This window comes from Sphaerodactylus townsendi, linkage group LG01 (genome assembly GCF_021028975.2).
Source record: "Sphaerodactylus townsendi isolate TG3544 linkage group LG01, MPM_Stown_v2.3, whole genome shotgun sequence".
NCBI lineage: Eukaryota > Metazoa > Chordata > Lepidosauria > Squamata > Sphaerodactylidae > Sphaerodactylus > Sphaerodactylus townsendi.
Genome location: NC_059425.1, coordinates 169,553,398 through 169,571,086, shown reverse-complemented (window position 1 = coordinate 169,571,086; position 17,689 = coordinate 169,553,398). Strand labels below are relative to the sequence as shown.

General features: G+C 42.3%; 1 pseudogene; it reads left to right on the top strand.

Moving 5' to 3' along the window:
- The window catches only part of LOC125437965, a 72,966-nt pseudogene that overhangs the window by 15,546 nt on the left and 39,731 nt on the right, over positions 1-17,689 (top strand).

Genomic DNA, 17,689 nt, shown 5'->3' with positions numbered 1-17,689 from the left:
TGAAGTCTATAAAATTATGCATGGGGTAGAAAATGTTGACAGAGAGAAATTTTTCTCTCTTTCTCACAATACTAGAACCAGGGGGCATTCACTGAAAATGCTGGGAGGAAGAATTAGGACTAATAAAAGGAAACACTTCTTCACACAACGTGTGATTGGTGTTTGGAATATCCTGCCACAGGAGGTGGTGATGGCCACTAACCTGGATAGCTTTAAAAAGGGCTTGGACAGATTTATGGAGGAGAAGTCGATCTATGGCTACCTATCTGCCTTGATCTCAGATTGCAAATGCCTTAGCAGACCAGGTGCTCAGGAGCAGCAGCAGCCGCAGAAGGCCATTGCTTTCACCTCCTGCATGTGAGCTCCCAAAGGCACCTGGTGGGCCACTGCGAGTAGCAGAGTGCTGGACTAGATGGACTCTGGTCTGATCCAGCAGGCTAGTTCTTATGTTCTTATGTTCTTATAGCAAAAAGGATGCAGTGCTTTGGATCTTCTCTTTATTCTTTAGGAGAAAAATCCTATTAATAGCTTCTCTCCTTTGTCTGGTGGAGTAAAGGCTGGTAGCTGAGGTAACTGGATAGTTTGATGACTTCCTAGCCTGACTAGTCTCCCCTAAAGGGACATGAGTGACACTATTATATAAATAGATAAAGCATACTTGTTAGTGTGAGAACGACTACTGGATTGTGAGGTGAGTCCCCCTTCCCTATATGTATCTATTCACCTACATGCAAACAGGATAGCCACTGGGTAGACTTCAATGAGGAGGGCTCTAAGGTGAGGTGTGTTACCTAGCTTGTAGGGCAAAAGGTGCCACCTCAGAGAAAACCCCATTCCTAACTACTGTCTGCCTCGTGAAGGTGGAGGCAATTATCGAAGGCCTTGAGATGACGATCTTTACTGGTGAATTGGGTAGTATTACAGAAGGTGGTCCCAGAAGATTGGTTTGATATGTTCCTTTATAGAAAATGCTATTTCTAATGCTTCTAAAGAATGAGACCACTTGAAGTTGCTGGTCAGTACTGCTACCTTTTTGTTTGGCAGAACACGCCAACAGTGCCATCTGAAGCAGAGTTACATAATTCTAAGTCCACTGAAGTAAATGTCCTTTGAAAGGTATAACTTGGCTTAGGGCGGCACCGCAAGCTACATAAACAGACCCTCCAAAAAGGTGTGAAATGTCAGATTTGTGATTTGCCATGGCAGGATTCAGGCCTCACAACCCTAGACCGCGCTGTGTGTTGCTGTCAAAGCAATGATCCCTTCTGCTTATTCCAAACATTCCAGCAGCGGTTGTTAGCAGTTTGTAGGCATCAACAGCTATCCTTTTATTTATTTAATTGTGTAGTGCTTTGGCTCCTTCAGAAATCTGCTTGACTTATATACAACAGTACGAGCTATTACTTAGGGAACAATGGCAGCTTAATGAATAAATAAAAGCATTTATAGTTGTTAGCACCATTAAGTTGCTCCCATCTGGATTCTAACAGTGGGATAGCAAACTCCTTGCAAGAAAATGTTTGGCATAAAACAAAACTACCCCTAGCTTCTTGAGAAATGATCTCTCGTAGATCTTTCGTAAAAGGTCACTCAGGATCTCTTCGCGTGGAATATAATTCATGTGAAGCGCATACTGTCGCTGAGCTTTAATCTTCTGAAAGAGGCACAGTACAAAAGGTAAGGTGAGGTCAAGTAGCACACTGGGTTTTAACCAGCAGAGATCTCAGGAGAAGTGTTCAGAGGAGGGGAATAAAAAAAAAATTGCCGGGATTGTACAGCTACGACGATCCACCCAGAAGAGGTGGCGTGTTGGTGGGTTAATCCAGTTGACCAAAATAGCCCATAAACTGAAGGCGAGACCCAAAAGCAGTGTAGGGTATCACAATGAAGCAAGAATGGCTGTTAGCTATGACATCAAGTTATTTCAAAGCAGGATTCCTTTTCTGAATCTCTGTAGTAGGAACAAAAATCTTTTAAGGTAGGAGGTAAAATGAAGGGTCAAGAAATGGAAATATCACATCTAAAAAATGCATCTGAGAAACCACATATTTACAAAGCTACAAAACTTATCTATCACATCTTTGTCCTGCTCTTCCCAAATGGCATTAGTAGTTCCCCCCTCAATTTTACAACAACCTCTTGAAACAAGTGAGTCTGAGAGAGACTTACTGTTTCACAGTTTCACAGGGAGCTTTTTGACTGACAGCCAGTGTGGTATAGTTATTAAGACAGAGGTGGGATCCAGCAGGTTCTCACAGGTTCCCGAGAGTAGGTTACTAATTATTTGTGTGTGCTGAGAGGGGGTTACTAATTGGTGATTTTGCCACTTGATTTTTGCCTTAGTTAAGCCCCTCCTCTCAGCAGTAGCGCGCAGAACTTGAAGCAGTTTAGCAGGAGGTGCACCGGAGTGCGTGACAGCCTGCGCCTGAGTGCATTCGTTTCCTGCCCAAGCCCAGAAATGCCCCGCCCCAGAATGCCTGGCCACGCACCATCGTGCCCCGTCCAGCCCCATTGGCGCTACGCCACAGTTTGAATCCCACCACCATGGGAACCTGTTACTAAAATTTTTGGATCCCACCACTGGGTTAAGAGCAGGTGGACTCTGATCTGGAGAAGTGGGTTTGATTCCCCTCTCCTCCACATGAAAGGTGGACTCTTCTCTGCTGAACTAGATTTGTTTCCCTGCTCCTGCTTTCCTGCTGGGTGATCTTGGGTTGGTCACAGTTCTCTGAGAACTCTCTTAGCCCCCTCTACCTCACAGGGCATCTGTTGTGGGGAGGGGAAGGTGTTTGTAAGCCCCTTACAGGACAGAAAGGGGGAAGTATATAAATCCAAAACTCTTCTTCTATTCTTCTCAGGGATTTGAGCCCAGGACTCCCCAGTCCTAGTCCAACACTTTAACTACCACACTGTACTAGCTCTACTGGGAACTGTGATGGATGTCAGGCAGTGGCGTTTCTGCCTAGGGACAGGGGGTACCCTATGTCCCCGGGCGCCCCCCCATTTGGTCATGTGGGGGGGCGCCAACATTACAGGGTCGTTTGTGTGTTTTTAAAATTTTAAAGTGTTTTTTCACATTCCGGCCTGCAGGGGGCGGATTTTTAAAGCTAGCGGCACCAAAATGACAGGGTAGCATCCAGAGGCTGTCCTGATGATACCACCCAAATTTGGTGATGTTTGGTTCAGGGGAAGCAAAGTTATGGACCCCCAAAGAGGGTGACCCCATCCCCATTGTTTTCAATGGGAGCTAACCTGAGATGGGGGCTACCCATTTGAGGGACCATAACTTTGGTCCCCCTGAACATAACTTCACCAAACTTGGGTGGAATCATAAGAATAGTTAACAGATGATACCCTGAAAATTTGGTGTCACTAGCTTTAAAAATACACCCCTTCCAGGCACCCCAAGAAATTTGCCCAAGATTCTTTGTTTTGCAGTGACTTTGCTCCGTTGTAGCCAATGGGGAATTTCGGAGTGTGTAGGCAGGCTGCACATTTTTGAAGATAGAGGCACCAGACTTTCAGGGTGGCTCCAGGAGGGCCTCCTGGTAATAGCATCCAGGTTTGGAGACCTTTGCTTCTGGGGGTTCAATTTTATGGGCCCCCAAAAGGCTTATTTTGTTTCCCCGCTCCTGCATATGAAAGCCTGTGGGCTGAGTTCTCTCAGAACTCTCTCAACTCCCCCCCCCACTCCAGAAGCAAAGCTCACCAAGCTTGGATGCTATTACTCAAGGCCTCTTGGAGCCACCTTGAAAGTCTGGCACCTCTATCTTCAAAAATGTGCAGCCTGCCTCAGAAATTCCTCATTAGCTACAATGGAGCAAAGTCACTGCAAAACAAAGAATCTTAGGCAAATTTCTTGGGGTGCCTGGAAGGGGTGTATTTTTAAAGCTAGTGACATCAAATTTTCAGGGTATCATCTGTTAACTATTCTTATGATGCTACCCAAGTTTAGTGAAGTTATGTTCAGGGGGACCAAAGTTATGGTCCCTCAAATTGGTAGCCCCCATCTCCTGTTAGCTCCCATTGAAAACAATGGGGATGGGGGCATTCCATTTGGGTGTCCATACTTTGCTGCCCCTGAACCAAACATCACCAAACTTGGGTGGTATCATCAGGGCTGATGATGCCCTGAAATCATGGTGCCGCTAGTTTTAAAAATGCGCTCCCTGCAGGTCGAAAAAACACCAAAAATATCCCCCCCCCAACCCAAATACCTTGCATCCGCATTTGTTCATATTTGGGCAGGACATAATCGGACAATTTTTGTCCGAATGTGCCCAAATTTGCCCAGATTCCATCTGAATCTGCTATTTGTTTCATCTGAATCTCCAACCCTCAAAAGTGATGCTGTTTCAGGGTGGGGGAGAATCCACCCCCAAACAGCATCACTTTCAATTTTGTTTTAACCGGGCCTGGGGGCGGGGGGGGAGGCGCCAAACTCAGGTTTTGTCCCCGGGCGCCAGTTTGCCTAGGTACGCCCCTGTCACTTGGTATATCCCTCGACTCGCTTTTCCCGCTATTCAGTTCAGAATCCTATAGCTTGTTAAAACAAAAATTGTTGGAAAATGAATGGATTAATTTAATTAGGGCTGCTATGAAAACTTGTTCACCTTTACATCTCTCAATACCCCTACATCAAAACAGGATGGCTCCCTACTTGTATTTTTTGACTAATCCTATTCAGAGAAGAGCTCTCACACTTGCTCGTTTCAATGTTTTTCCCTCTGCTTTATTGTGTGGTACATTTATCAACTTGGAAATGAGTGAAAGGGTGTGCTCTTGTGGTGAACAGCAAATTGAAACATTGGCACATCAATTGCTCTGCTGCCCTAAATCCGCAAACATCAGATTAAAAATATTCCAATATCTTTTCTAGGATACCCAGAGAAATGGGAGAGTCAGGTAGACTCCCTTTCCTCTTAGACAATTCTGACAATGAAATTTGTGAATTGGTAGCAAGTTTTTTACTGGAGGTGATGCATAACCAATAGTTTATATTTTAACTCACACTTTTGTATCTGTATACTCCTTTATTACAGTTTTTGTATTGTGTTATGATTCTACTGTATTATGCCAAATAAAGGCTTATCAATTGATAACTCCAAGACTTAAGACAGCTGGTCTCCAATCCCTTTGAGTCTGCTTCATGAGAACTGATTTCAACTAGTCTAAGGCACATCCCTCTGATCCTTGTTTCTGCCTCCAAACACCTCATTAGGACATATGGTTTACTGTATCAAAGGCTGCATACAGATTCAGGAGGAGCAACGAAGAAGTACAACCGTTGTACACATTCAGGCGAAGTTCATCAACTAAAGCTGTCAGAGCTCTCTCTGTCCTTAGCCTGGCCTGAAACCAGAGTGGAAAGGATCTAAAGTCCATTCGTTATCCAGGAAAACTTGGAATTGGTCTGTTATCTCAATCACTTTACCTATAAGGTTAGAGACTGAGCAACATCATTTTTACATAGGGAAAGTTTTTTGAGTAGTGGATGGATGTCTTCTTGTTTGAGTGCTTGGCCCTTTCCACACAAACCTTTTAAAATGTTTTGAGGCAGGAAATAAAATGTTTCCTCCATGGAGTTTTGCATTGCCCCCCCCTTATGCCCCCAAAATGTTTTGTTTCTCGTCTCAAAATGTTTTAAATGAATCCCCTTTTAATCCCCTTTTATTCTTTAGTCTGAAACATTTTGAAAATGTTTTCACTTGTTGTGTGATCTATCTATTACACTTTCCATGCCTCTGTGCTGCCCCTGAACTCCCTCCTTGGTGCCATTTTATCATGTCACTGAGCTCACTTTGTTCCCTCTTGTCTGTTTATTTTCATCATTTTTATGTGTTTTTATAATTTGAGGGGGCTGGTAAAGTTCTTGAAACATTGATTATATGAGCTACAGAGAATCACAGCAAGAAGCACTGAAATAAGTTTTGAAACATCGATTATACGAGTTACAGAGAATCGCAGCAAGAAGCAGTGAAACATCGATTCAACAAATGACTAAAAGAAAAGGGGGGGGACCTAATGGCAGCTATGAATCATTTTGAGGGGGTGAGTGAAGACAAACATCGTGGTAAAGGGGAGATTGAAAATGTTTTACAAATGTTTTAGGCGATTTTTATAGAAAAGGCACTAAAGGAAAAGTTCCCTGGGTTAGGGACTGATTTATGATAGTAATCAAGGGCTTAATTATGTAGTTTTAGATGATTTTAGCAGCTATGATAGGCAAGGGTCCAGTGCCCATGTGATGGCCTTCACCAATCCCAAGTTCCTGTCAGCATCCATCGCAGTAACCAGGTCAAAATGGTCCATAATCAGACTAGATTATATATTTGGTATTTCATCTGTCAGACCTGTCTTACCAACAGCAACCAGATCAGAGCATATTCATGTTATTTTGTCAGCAAAGAACCTCACGAAGGTATTACAGCTAATTGCCAGTTCCTGAGATAGTAAATGTTCAGATTTAGGAGTCAGCAGATGGTGGGACACCTTAAAAAGTTTAGAGGGTAGCTGATGCAACAGCTGCAGAGAAATAACATTTCTGTGCCACTGTCACTGCTGCCTCATAAGATTTTAAATGGGTTGTTGAGGGTTTTCCGGGCTGTGTGGCTGTGGTCTGGTAGTCTTAGCTCCTAATGTTTTGTCTGTATCTAAAACTGGCATCTTCAGAAGCATGTCACAATGGGATGTATTTAAAACACATTGTACCATGACATGCCTCTGACAATGCCAGCCATTTGGGAGCAAAACCTACCAGATCACGGCCACACAATCCAGAAAACCCACAACAGCCAGTTGACTCTGGCCATGAAAACCTTTGAAAATACATTTTTCAGCAGGTTGTGTAGCATGCTCCGTCGGATTCAGTGCACATTTTCCTCCAGTGTCTTTCCAGATATCTTCTAGTCTCTTTAGGTAACCCACTCTGAAGTAAATAATGGGGCTGGCTTTCTTCCTAAGGGCAGAAGAGGGGCCTTTCCCCACTCACCGTTTGGAAGGTCATTTAAACCGCATCCATTTGACTCCACTGCTTTTGAGCATGGAAGCGAGCTCCCCACAGCTGTTTTCGCTTTAAAAACCTCACTTAAATAATGAGCGTTCCCCAAGACCGCGCGCTCAGCAGCACTCGGGAGCGTGGGTCCCTGCTGTGATTGGCTGGCGTGCAACTATGGAGCTCGAACAGTAAAAACGATGTTGAAACGTCGCCATGTGCACACGTCATCACTGTTGCGTTTTGTAAATTCTAAAAGCGATGTTGCCATGTGCCCACATAATCATAAAGCTGCTTGTTGCATTTTTTCCACTTCTTGCTGTGGCCTCTGATTGGCTCTTTCCTGGCGGCATGCAAAAAATTGCCTTTCTTCCTCAATCGTGCTGCAGCGCCATTGGGGAGAAAATGGGGGGAGAGTCTCTGAATTCACGGTTCTTATTCACGTTCGCTCAGCCCAACGAGTGGGCGTGCCAACAAGGACACCTGTCCTAAAAAAATGGAGAAGCCTGCGTGCGCAATGCGCATGAACCGCCTCTGCTGTTGCCTGATTGGTTGGAAGGTTGCACGTTACAGCGAACGGTGCGAAAATCAATTTTGCGCTGACATGCCAAATCTCCACCACCCCGCGGCAAGTGCGGCGTTTGCAAAAAGTTGCTGTTTAGACAGGAGCAAATTTGACGTGAGCTAAGGAGGTGGGAGAGCACCAGATTCAGGGGGGCTGCGCTGTGGCTGCTGGTGCAGTGGGGAGCGCTGAGGAACCCCGGGTCATTTGACGAGATTAGCCCGCAACATACTGTGAGTGGGGAAAGGCCCAAGGTTAATGAGGAGCAATCTTGTCAATGGCATAGAGGAAATTCACATTTCAAGTTTCCACTGCAGCCTCAACAGCGCAAAACGTCTAGTGCATTTTGTAGATATGAATCCCACAGTTTCGGGAACGGTCTTTTTGGTGGTCAGAAGTCCCTATTTCTTCCTTTGCCTACAGAAAAGTTGCTAGGATACAATCCCTTTTGTCCATTATTTACTTTTTATCAGCATTTCGGTTTCCTGCTTCAAAAGAAGCATATATTGCTAATTTTATAGGAGAAAGAAAATCAGATATCTCAGCAGCTCTTAAAATTTGAGCAAACATTTTAAACAAGGAAACATCTTAACTCTTATACGGCTCTTTCTCTTTTCTGTTCCCTCTGGCTCTTACTTTTGTGCCTGTTTGGGGCTTATTTAAATTTAAATTTTGTTTTTGTTTTTAATAAAGGAAATGTTTTAATTGATTGCATTCTTTTAACAGTTTAATCTTAATGTTTTGGTAGTTTGGTTGATATTTTGTCTAAAAGCCATTGTGCTAGAGAGACTTTGTTGTAAATCATGATTCACCTTTAATACATGTTTAATACGTCTGTTCTCTGTGGAGCTTCTTTACCTTCATTCTGTATTCTTGTGGTACATTTCCCACTTTAAAAAATCCTGGTTGCTTTTCATTTATCATGCTATAGGAAGGAAACTATAGCATGATGAACTTTTCAGTGTTTTGTGTCTCTGTGTGGTATTACTGGGTTGAAAAGAAGCACCTTCAGATCCCTGCAAAATATTATCTAAATGACCAAAAAAAACCCCAAATAAATATTTGTTAATATTTACCACAGTTGCATGCTTCTTCCTGAATAAAATTTATTTTGGTTCATTTTTAAAAGGCAAATCATTTTCTTGTCAGTTTACCTCATTATCTCTCAGTAATCAATCTAAGATTGGGGGCTGAGGTTATAGCCAGTCTTGGATCTGACTCAAATCTTCTTTTAAGTCTCACTAGCTATTATTTTTAAGTGATTGTTTCTGCCGTTGTTACTTTATACCAAACCGTCTTCATTATTTCTTTTCATATTGCCTCAGCATTGGAAGTGAAGAATTGTTCACTCTTGGACAAAATTTCCTCCTCTTTTCTCATCAATTTCCTTCGAACCTCATTTTTCAAAAACCTCCAATTTCAAAAATCTCAATTTGGGATTACTGTTGAGTAATCCAGCAGGTTGCATGGTCAAGAGTAATCTAATTATTTCCTCTTCACTGGATAAGGTGCTAACCCACATTCAAAATAAAGCATCTTGGGTGTATTCCAATTTGGGAATGAAAAGTAGTTCCTTCTTTCATAAAAAAATACACCTTGGGGGAAAGCAGAGAAATTGGGCTGAGCTAACTGATTGCTTCACGAAATTATTTCAGTTACACAATTTCCCTTGTTCTGTACTGTAGAAACTGCACATCTTCAAAATGTGGAATATAATGTTAAAAGATGAAAAATGAGATGAAATGTTAATACATTTCAAAAGTGACAGAATTCCCTTGTCATTAGCCCCCAATGTTATGTATTCTGATGTTCATTTGCATTTCATCCTCATAACAACCCCCGATGTATACTCATTTCCCCCGCCACCTTGGCTTCCAAACAGGAGTGGTGTTTCTTGGAGTATCTACACAACATTCTTCAATGCTCTACTTTCCAGATTTTCCACCGATATTTCCCACATCTGATTCACTATTTGCAGAAAGCATGCAGCCAGGCAAGTTAGCACATCATCTGGATGGGAAGGTGCATATTTTCAAATATCAGGGTGCTGACCTCTCCATGTGGCTGCCATTTTGCTCGCTGTACAGTCACAAGGATTTTTGCCAGTTTTTTTAAAAAAAATTGCTGCAGCACAATAGCTTTGTTGCTATATCCCTATTATGGAATGCTATGGCAATATAGAAACTGCAGATGAGAAAAACAGCTGGCCAAAGCCCTCCAGTGGTGCACAGGTGGGGAAAAGGTGGCTGTGAGGGGATGAAGAAGAAGAAGAATTTGGATTTATATCCCCCCTTTCTCTCCTGCAGGAGACTCAAAGGGGCTTACAATCTCCTTGCCCTTCCCCCCTCACAACAAACACCTTGTGAGGTAGGTGGGGCTGAGAGAGCTCCAAGAAGCTGTGACTAGCCCAAGGTCACCCAGCTGGCGTGTGTGGGAGTGTACAGGCTAATCTGAATTCCGCAGATAAGCCTCCACAGCTCAGGCGGCAGAGCTGGGAATCAAACCCGGTTCTTCCAGATTAGATACACGAGCTCTTAACCTCCTACGCCACTGCTGCACTGATGACTGAGGAGAGTACTAGTGGCAATTAATTCACAACAGGAAGTCACTGCTGGGTGATGTAGCCCGTTAAATAAGTCTTGCTGAAACAGAGTGACTAGCTCATGATCACTCAGCTTTGTAGCTAAGTAGGAAATCCAGTCATATTTTAGAGTATCCTAATAAGAATGAGAACATAAAGTTTAATGTTGGTTTGGTAATGATTAATAACAACTTGGGATCCATTCTTGCTGTGCTGGGATTGTTCATGCCACACTGTCCCTGGTTTACAAGGCATCTCAGAAGAACTGTTTCCTTCTACTTCTTGCTGTGTTTTCAGTATGACAGTGGACGGTGCCGAAGTCAGTGCATTTGACATTCCCAGGTCCTCCCCAATAGGAGAGCCACTCATAACTAGGTTAGGTCTCAGGCTTTGAGACTGCTTTTGGCAATGCACTGGTAAAGTGAATAAATGCATTCTTTCTCCCTGACTCTCACATGGAGTGCAGGTAACAGATATAACAAGAATCCCACTGCTAGCTAGTGAAAAATGTCATATTTCCTGCCTTCCACATAATAGCCATCTGTTCTGAAAAATGAAACACAATGTCCAAATGTCAGTCTTCAAATCTCTTTCCTATTTGGTTTTTTTTTTTTGGTGGTGGTGGTGGTTGTATACCTTGTATTTTTTTTTCCTACCTGTTTCCATTTGCTGTGATATTACGGCATTTGATTTTTGTTCTTGCCATGAGGGCAAGATGCACAGTTCAGTGCTAGTTAGCTTACAGGTCCGAAGATTTGCTCTTAAGACTCCACTGATGATTAATGTTGCCCTGTGTTCCGCCATGCATGGAATAGGAAGACAACACCTCCATTAGGAATTCATTCCTCATCTGGCTCGGGGCCAAAAGCACAAATCTGTTCTCAGGTTGATGTCCTGCGTCTGTTTGACTCTCAGGCTTAGTTGATTATTTTTCTAGATTTCACATCCCTCTAGTTTAAAAGCATTAACATTTGCTTCTGCACTGGTGGGTTTTCATATATCCCTCTCATGATCCCATGACATCAAATCTGTATTCATTTGTGCAACTACCGTTCTTTCTCAACCCTATGGGGCTTGCCCCACCACCCCGATACAGCTAGCATTGATATATCAAGCTGCCTTGTCTTTCTCCTCCTTTTCCTAATGGAAAAGTAAATGCTCATTCTCTCTTTTACTTGATATATGTCTTCAGTGCGCCATAAAGATACGAACCTGATGGAGTCCGTAAATTATAAACCAGGAGCTCTTTTTCTATTATTGTGAATAACAATTGGATATCTGGTTCTTTACAATAAGTTATTTATTCTCCATTTTAAGGTTTTATCCACACCCCAGGTGGTGGCCATGTATATTTCAACAGGTACTGGCACAGAGACGGTTATGATGCTCTTGCACTATATTAGATTGTATCCAGTGGAAAGAAATGAATTTGAGAGCAAGACATATAGGCTGATGAAAAAAAATATGAAGTTTTCTCTTGTTGAATGTGAGATTTTCTATTTGCTTCATATCTGTTATCACCATTGTCGTCATGTAAATGCATATTTATGATCTAGCCCACAGCGTCCACAATATGTCAGAGAACAGGTGTCTATACATGACACAACACGGTGTCTGGGAAATTTATAAAAGCATTCCTGACATCATTTTTAAATATAAAAATGAAGGTGAAGAGAAACTGGGTAGAGGTCACCTGTCCGTTTATGACCAGGCTTACTCTCATTGCAGGAGAAACAAGTTGAACAGATTAGAATCAGGGCTACCAAACAATGACTGTATTTTAATTCAACTATAATCTGGCTTTTAATTGATCAACATTATGCAGTACTAAACCATACTGTACTTTGGGTAGAGTAAATTGAGGCAACAGACCTGGGGGCTTTGGGGGCTCCACACTTCCCTAATGAAGCCACTGAGCACATAAATTGAATAAACATAACATAACATGTGTAATAGGGTATGTGTGGATCTTGCTCCCTAGGTGATTGGTGGTGGCTTAGGGCCCCTTCCGCATGGGCCAATAAACACAGGTGTAGGACACTAAAAACCTGTTTGGGGGGAGGGGACTTCGCACAGATCCCGATCCCCAAATGAGTCTGCCCTGTGTTATTTCCCCCAACCTGGGTTTTTTGAAATCGCTAAACAAGCGAACCTTTAAAAAAACCTTGGGCTACAGCTGCTTGTGTGCGAACGGCCAGGCAGGAGGCACTTTATTTGCCTCCCTTTTCCTTTTTAAAAATGTTGCGGCTTGCATCTGCATAGCTGTGCAGGTGCAGATGGTCGTATCGTGGGACATTGGCATAGCTGTGATGGTTCATTTGTGCATGCCTGTGTACCTACACATAGGTGGGAAGTAATTTTTTTAAAAAATAGACCCATCTCCTTGCAAAGGCACGGAAGCAACCCGAATTGTTTCCGTGGGCTCTAATTGCTGCCTGCACGGATACATGTGAATGTGAAAACACGAAAAGTGTTCCTTTATTGTGACTGCAACTTGTTATACATTTGCTATGTGGAAGTGGTCAAAAGAAGCCTCATGAAGTTGAGGAAGGTGAGAAGAACTTGTCCTGTGGATTATCCTACTAAGCCATTGATATTGGTGCCTTTTTTAGACCCTTGGTGGAACATTGCTGTGTTTCTCTCGTAAATTAGATTTAGGTACTGACGTTTGGAAACTTGTTTTAATTGGATAGCATCAATTCTCTAAGTCAAAAAAGTGGTTTTCTTGGCTTTAGAGAAGGCCATAACCTTTGATTTTGAATACTTGATCTTGAATTCCTCAAATGTGCAGTATTTTGAGAAATGGTTTAATAGTTTTCTCAAGCTGACCTAGGTACAAGACATAAGAATGACATCCTCTGCATAAAGGAGTAGGGTTAATGACTTTGAAGATGAGTACAGAGGATGAAATTCTGCTGAGGAGAGAGCAGTTGCAAGGTCATTGAAGTAGAGACTGAAAAGTAGGGGTGCCAAAAGGCTGCCTTGCTTCACTCTGTAAAGGCAGAAGCACTTTGTACATTCACCCTTTTCTCCACAGTGTACTTGAGCCACACTAGAGGAATAAAGATTTTTTCGTAGCCAAAACAGTATTTTGTCAGTTGAGGTGTGCTCCAATTTCCCCCACAATCTACCACTTCACTGAAGATGAAGGACTGACTGGGAAATGACAAAGCAGTATTTGTCAAGGTTGCTTTATGAAGTCAGTTTCATATTGTGTGCAATGTAATGACCTTGGAATTATATAAGAATTGGGGTAAACTGCAGGACAATTCTCAGAGTAACATGGTAATATAGAAATTAACTTTTTGTAATACATGGAAGTTTAAATTTTGGCCTCCATAGGTAGCTTTGTAAGGGTGAAGGCAAATCAGAAAATCAACATATGGCACTAGGAAGGAATAGTGCTCAGTGGTAGAGTATGTGTTCTACATGCAGAAAGCTCCACTGCAAATATCTGTGGCTTTTAGCAGTAGGTGATATGAAAGGCCTCTACTTGAGACCATAGAGACTGTGACTGGTCAGGCTAGACAATACTAATCTTGATATTCCAATGATATTTTGCTACAAGGCAGGTTCATGTAGGTAGCAGAACAGGATTCAATATAAAAAACAACAACCCAGCATCATTATAATAAGCATGTAGCTGTGAAAATATGACCATCTCATAACGGCTACTGAAACTTACTGCAAGTATGATTCACCTGTTGCAATCTGCTGCCCTTGGTCAAAATCTGTTTTGCCTACAGCTAAGGCTGGTTTTAATTGCTTTCAGTGTGAAAGTGTTGGCCATATGCATTGCATATGAGACACAATGGGAATTGAACACATGGACATAGTTGAGTTCAAACAACCAATTTTTATTAGAAATGTTGAGCATGAGGTACATATAAATCTTCTCAAGAAGGCACTTAATTTTTTTTCAATATTGTAGAGCGCATGAAACTTCTTTAAAATGGAAAATGACACCGGTTTGCTTATACTGCATAAAGAAAAGTTGGATTTTTGTTAGTAGGTGCCTATAAGGAGATAAACATTTAAATCAGCTATATAGTGGTTCTAGTGTAGTGGTCATATCATGTGGTATTAAATATAAAGATGGCTATTGTGGGGAAATAGAAAATGGGGATGAATAGGTAAGCTTTCACAAACAGGAAAATCAAATCTAACAGCTTCACTTTTAGCCAGAATAAATTTACTTTATTTTATGACTTCTATCTTGCCTTACAGCTCAAGGTGCTATCAAGACAACTTACAAATAATTTAAAAGCTTCATCTTTGTGGAGCTTTGCCAATAGTTGAAAGGTTCAAATCCACCTGGGAACATGAGTGATGTCTCCTTGATTACCTTTTACTGTACGAGATACAGTAGAAGAGGACATGATACAGCAATGATGCAGGACTACTTCTGGTCCCTTTGTAAGGAAAGGGTCAGTGTGTTCTTCTCTACTATGCTAAGATTCTCAATCAGCTTCTACCACTCAAATTTGATTGCAGGTGAATCACTTGCCAATAAAAGATCCGTCTGTGGCATAAGACGCTGCAAGAGCTAATGGACTACAAAGTCAAGATATGGAGACCCATTGGGATGGCTAAGAGGGCACAAGGAAGAAAGCCAAGGGAACACAAAATGGGAATATTGAAGCCTGCCTGTATGCTGCATTTATGCCTATATAAGGATTCAGTTAAACTTGTTGAAGTTGAGGGAGAGGGTGCATTCGTACAGTGGAGTTTGTTTAAAAGTTGCTAGAGGAAAGACCAGCTATAGGTTTCTGCCATTAATAAAATGGCCACATTAGAAACTGTTTCATTACGGTGGGGAGTTGTATGGTTTCCAGGCCATATGGCCATGTTCTAGTAGCATTTTCTCCTGATGTTTCGCCTGCATCTGTGGCTGGCATCTTCAGAGGATCATCTTCATAGATTCTTTGAAGATACCAGCCACAGATGCAGGTGAAACATCAGGAGAAAATGCTTTTTAAAATTCTGACCATACAACCTAAAACCACAACTTACTCGAGAAGTGATTCAACAAATGAAAGCCTTTGACAATACATTATTTCATTACATTTGCATTGCTTTGATTATCTTAATGCATACAAACTGGCAAAAGGAACAAGGGCCAGGAAAGAGAGTGCATCTTTGAGTGACTTGCTTGTATCCATCCACGCAGTTATTCTGATGTAGCAGCATTTCCATTTTTACATAAGGGATGGAAATTTCTACCAGTTCTCCCCTCCCAGTGCAGACCCCCCCCCCCTTTGCCTATAGGGCTGATCCTCAGAGTCCATTCCCCCCCCCCCCCAAACAATTTTTGGAACCTCTGTGGGAGGCAATAGGAGTGGGAAGTAGGAAAGTCCAATTTTGCAAAGTCTGTGGATGGTTTGATGTACACCATATGTTTCTTTAGGGAAACCTGCTTCATACAAACCTCCTGCTTTTATGTAAAGGCTCCTGCTTCCTACATGATTCGTTTTTAACTTCTGTGATTTTTACCTTTATGATATTTTTGCCTTGTCCATGGACTGTTTTAAAAAATATTTTTTTCTTTCAAAAAGGAATAGAAACATAACAAGAAAGGGAAAAAAACCTCTCAAAATCCAGCAGCTACTTTAAAAAAAAAGGGGGGGGAGTCTGTAGAAAGTAGAAACAAACATATAACAACCGTGGTGGCACATAGACGCACAACATGTAATGATACATTTCCATTAAAAGTTTCATATTCAATTGTCATCTCTATGCCATGCATGCAAATAATGAAAAAGTTCTAAGGTCCTCAGTTCATTGATTTACAAGAGTTGGGCATTGATCCTTCCAATGTTGTAGTATGAGTCTTTTAGGGCATGAGGGGTTCATTTTGTTGACCGCTGGTTAGCCTCCAAGAGACAGTCAGGTAGTTTAAAAGAACATAAGTGCCCTCAAAATTAAATGAATAAGAGCCCTCAAAAATCAATAAACATTCTAATGCCAAATTAATATGGTTAACAACTTCCTCCGAGAAAAAAGAATGACTCGACATACCCAAAGCATATGTTTAAGGGATGAGTCCTGTGAGCTACAATACTAATAATTAGACACTTTACTCAACTGTGGGATTGTTTTTGGGCGTTTCCCCACTCTCCCCTATCCCCCCTATGCCGTGCGCTGCTCTCATCGCGCGGCATCCCTGGCGCGCGCCCAGGCATTCCCACGACCCCGCGCTCTGCACTGGGTCATCAAAAGGCGCCGTTTTCTCCAGCGCCAGGGATGCCGCGCACTGAGGGGGCGCGACAGCAGCAGCGTCGGGGCAGCTGCGCTGTCACCGCCCCTGTCGTGGGGAGTGCCTGGGGACCCCGCGCTACTTGAGGAGAGTAGCGCGGGGCTTAAGGTAAGTGGGGAAAGGCCCTTTGTGTCTTTGCAAATTCTTGTTAGCTATTTTGAGCCTAAGGCAATAATCTCTAACACCACTTTAATTGTCATACTTACAGTGCCATCTAAGCATCTGATTTCAGTGGACTTCTCCTATCTCTTTAATAAAGGTTTATTTACCCAGTGATGTTATTTACCTCCATGCCATGAATAGCTTCAGCTGCCCATTTCAGCACATTAATCCTCCGTTAAAAGGAGAGGACATTTTTCTTCAGACCTATTGGCCAACCCTAGGTATAACCCCTTTTCTTAAAATGTTCAGGGAGATTTATATGAGATTCCTGGTGGTTTCCCAACCAAGCACTAATAAGTTCTTATGCCTCCTTACCTTTAACCAGAATACAGCGTCAAGTCCCTCCAAACCAGGGTCAGATCGCAGACACCATACTATTTGGTAACTCTTGTATTAACTGCCCTTCTCTCTGCAGTCATTTCTTTTCCACAAAGCTCCATTTTCTCTAGTGTGTGCCACATTTGCTTTTCTCTGCCTGTAAGTGCTGCTTGAGCCTGCCAGCTTTCTCTGGTATCCCAATCAAAGGCTAACATCTTCTTCCCTTCAGCTATATGAGGTCCTCACTAATCCCCTACAGATCGCTGGGATAAAGAAAATGGAGGCATTTTGCCGTTCTCGATGTGTCACGGAGTACTGTCTATCTCCTGATATTCCAATCTAAATTGTTCTGGCCTCTCAAGATCATGGTGCAACTTGAGGTGCTTACAGGGGCTTTCAGCTACCGTCATTAAGTACTTTAAACCTTTTCTCCCTGTCTGGGCTCAGTTTATCTCATTAGACAATTCTCGCTTTTGAGCCTCATGAGGTAAACTGTGGTGAACTCCCAGAGCTTCACAATGGTTCTTATCTTTGGTATTTATGTGCTGTTTTCTTACATCCCTGGGCACTCAAAGCTTAATATAACTTGAGTGTTCTTTCTTGTGCACAGGACAGCCAGACACTATATATTATGTTGTCCTCACAAATGGGTAGACTAGTGGCATCTTCATGGTTGTTTGGATATTCTTGACACCCGAGGCTAGCTATTTCAGGACCAAACACGGCTCCGGGCATGCCAAAAAATTCAGATACTTCTAATTGACAAAGAGAAAAACTCCCAGCCTGTCAGTTTTTCCTTCAGTTTTAATGGTACCT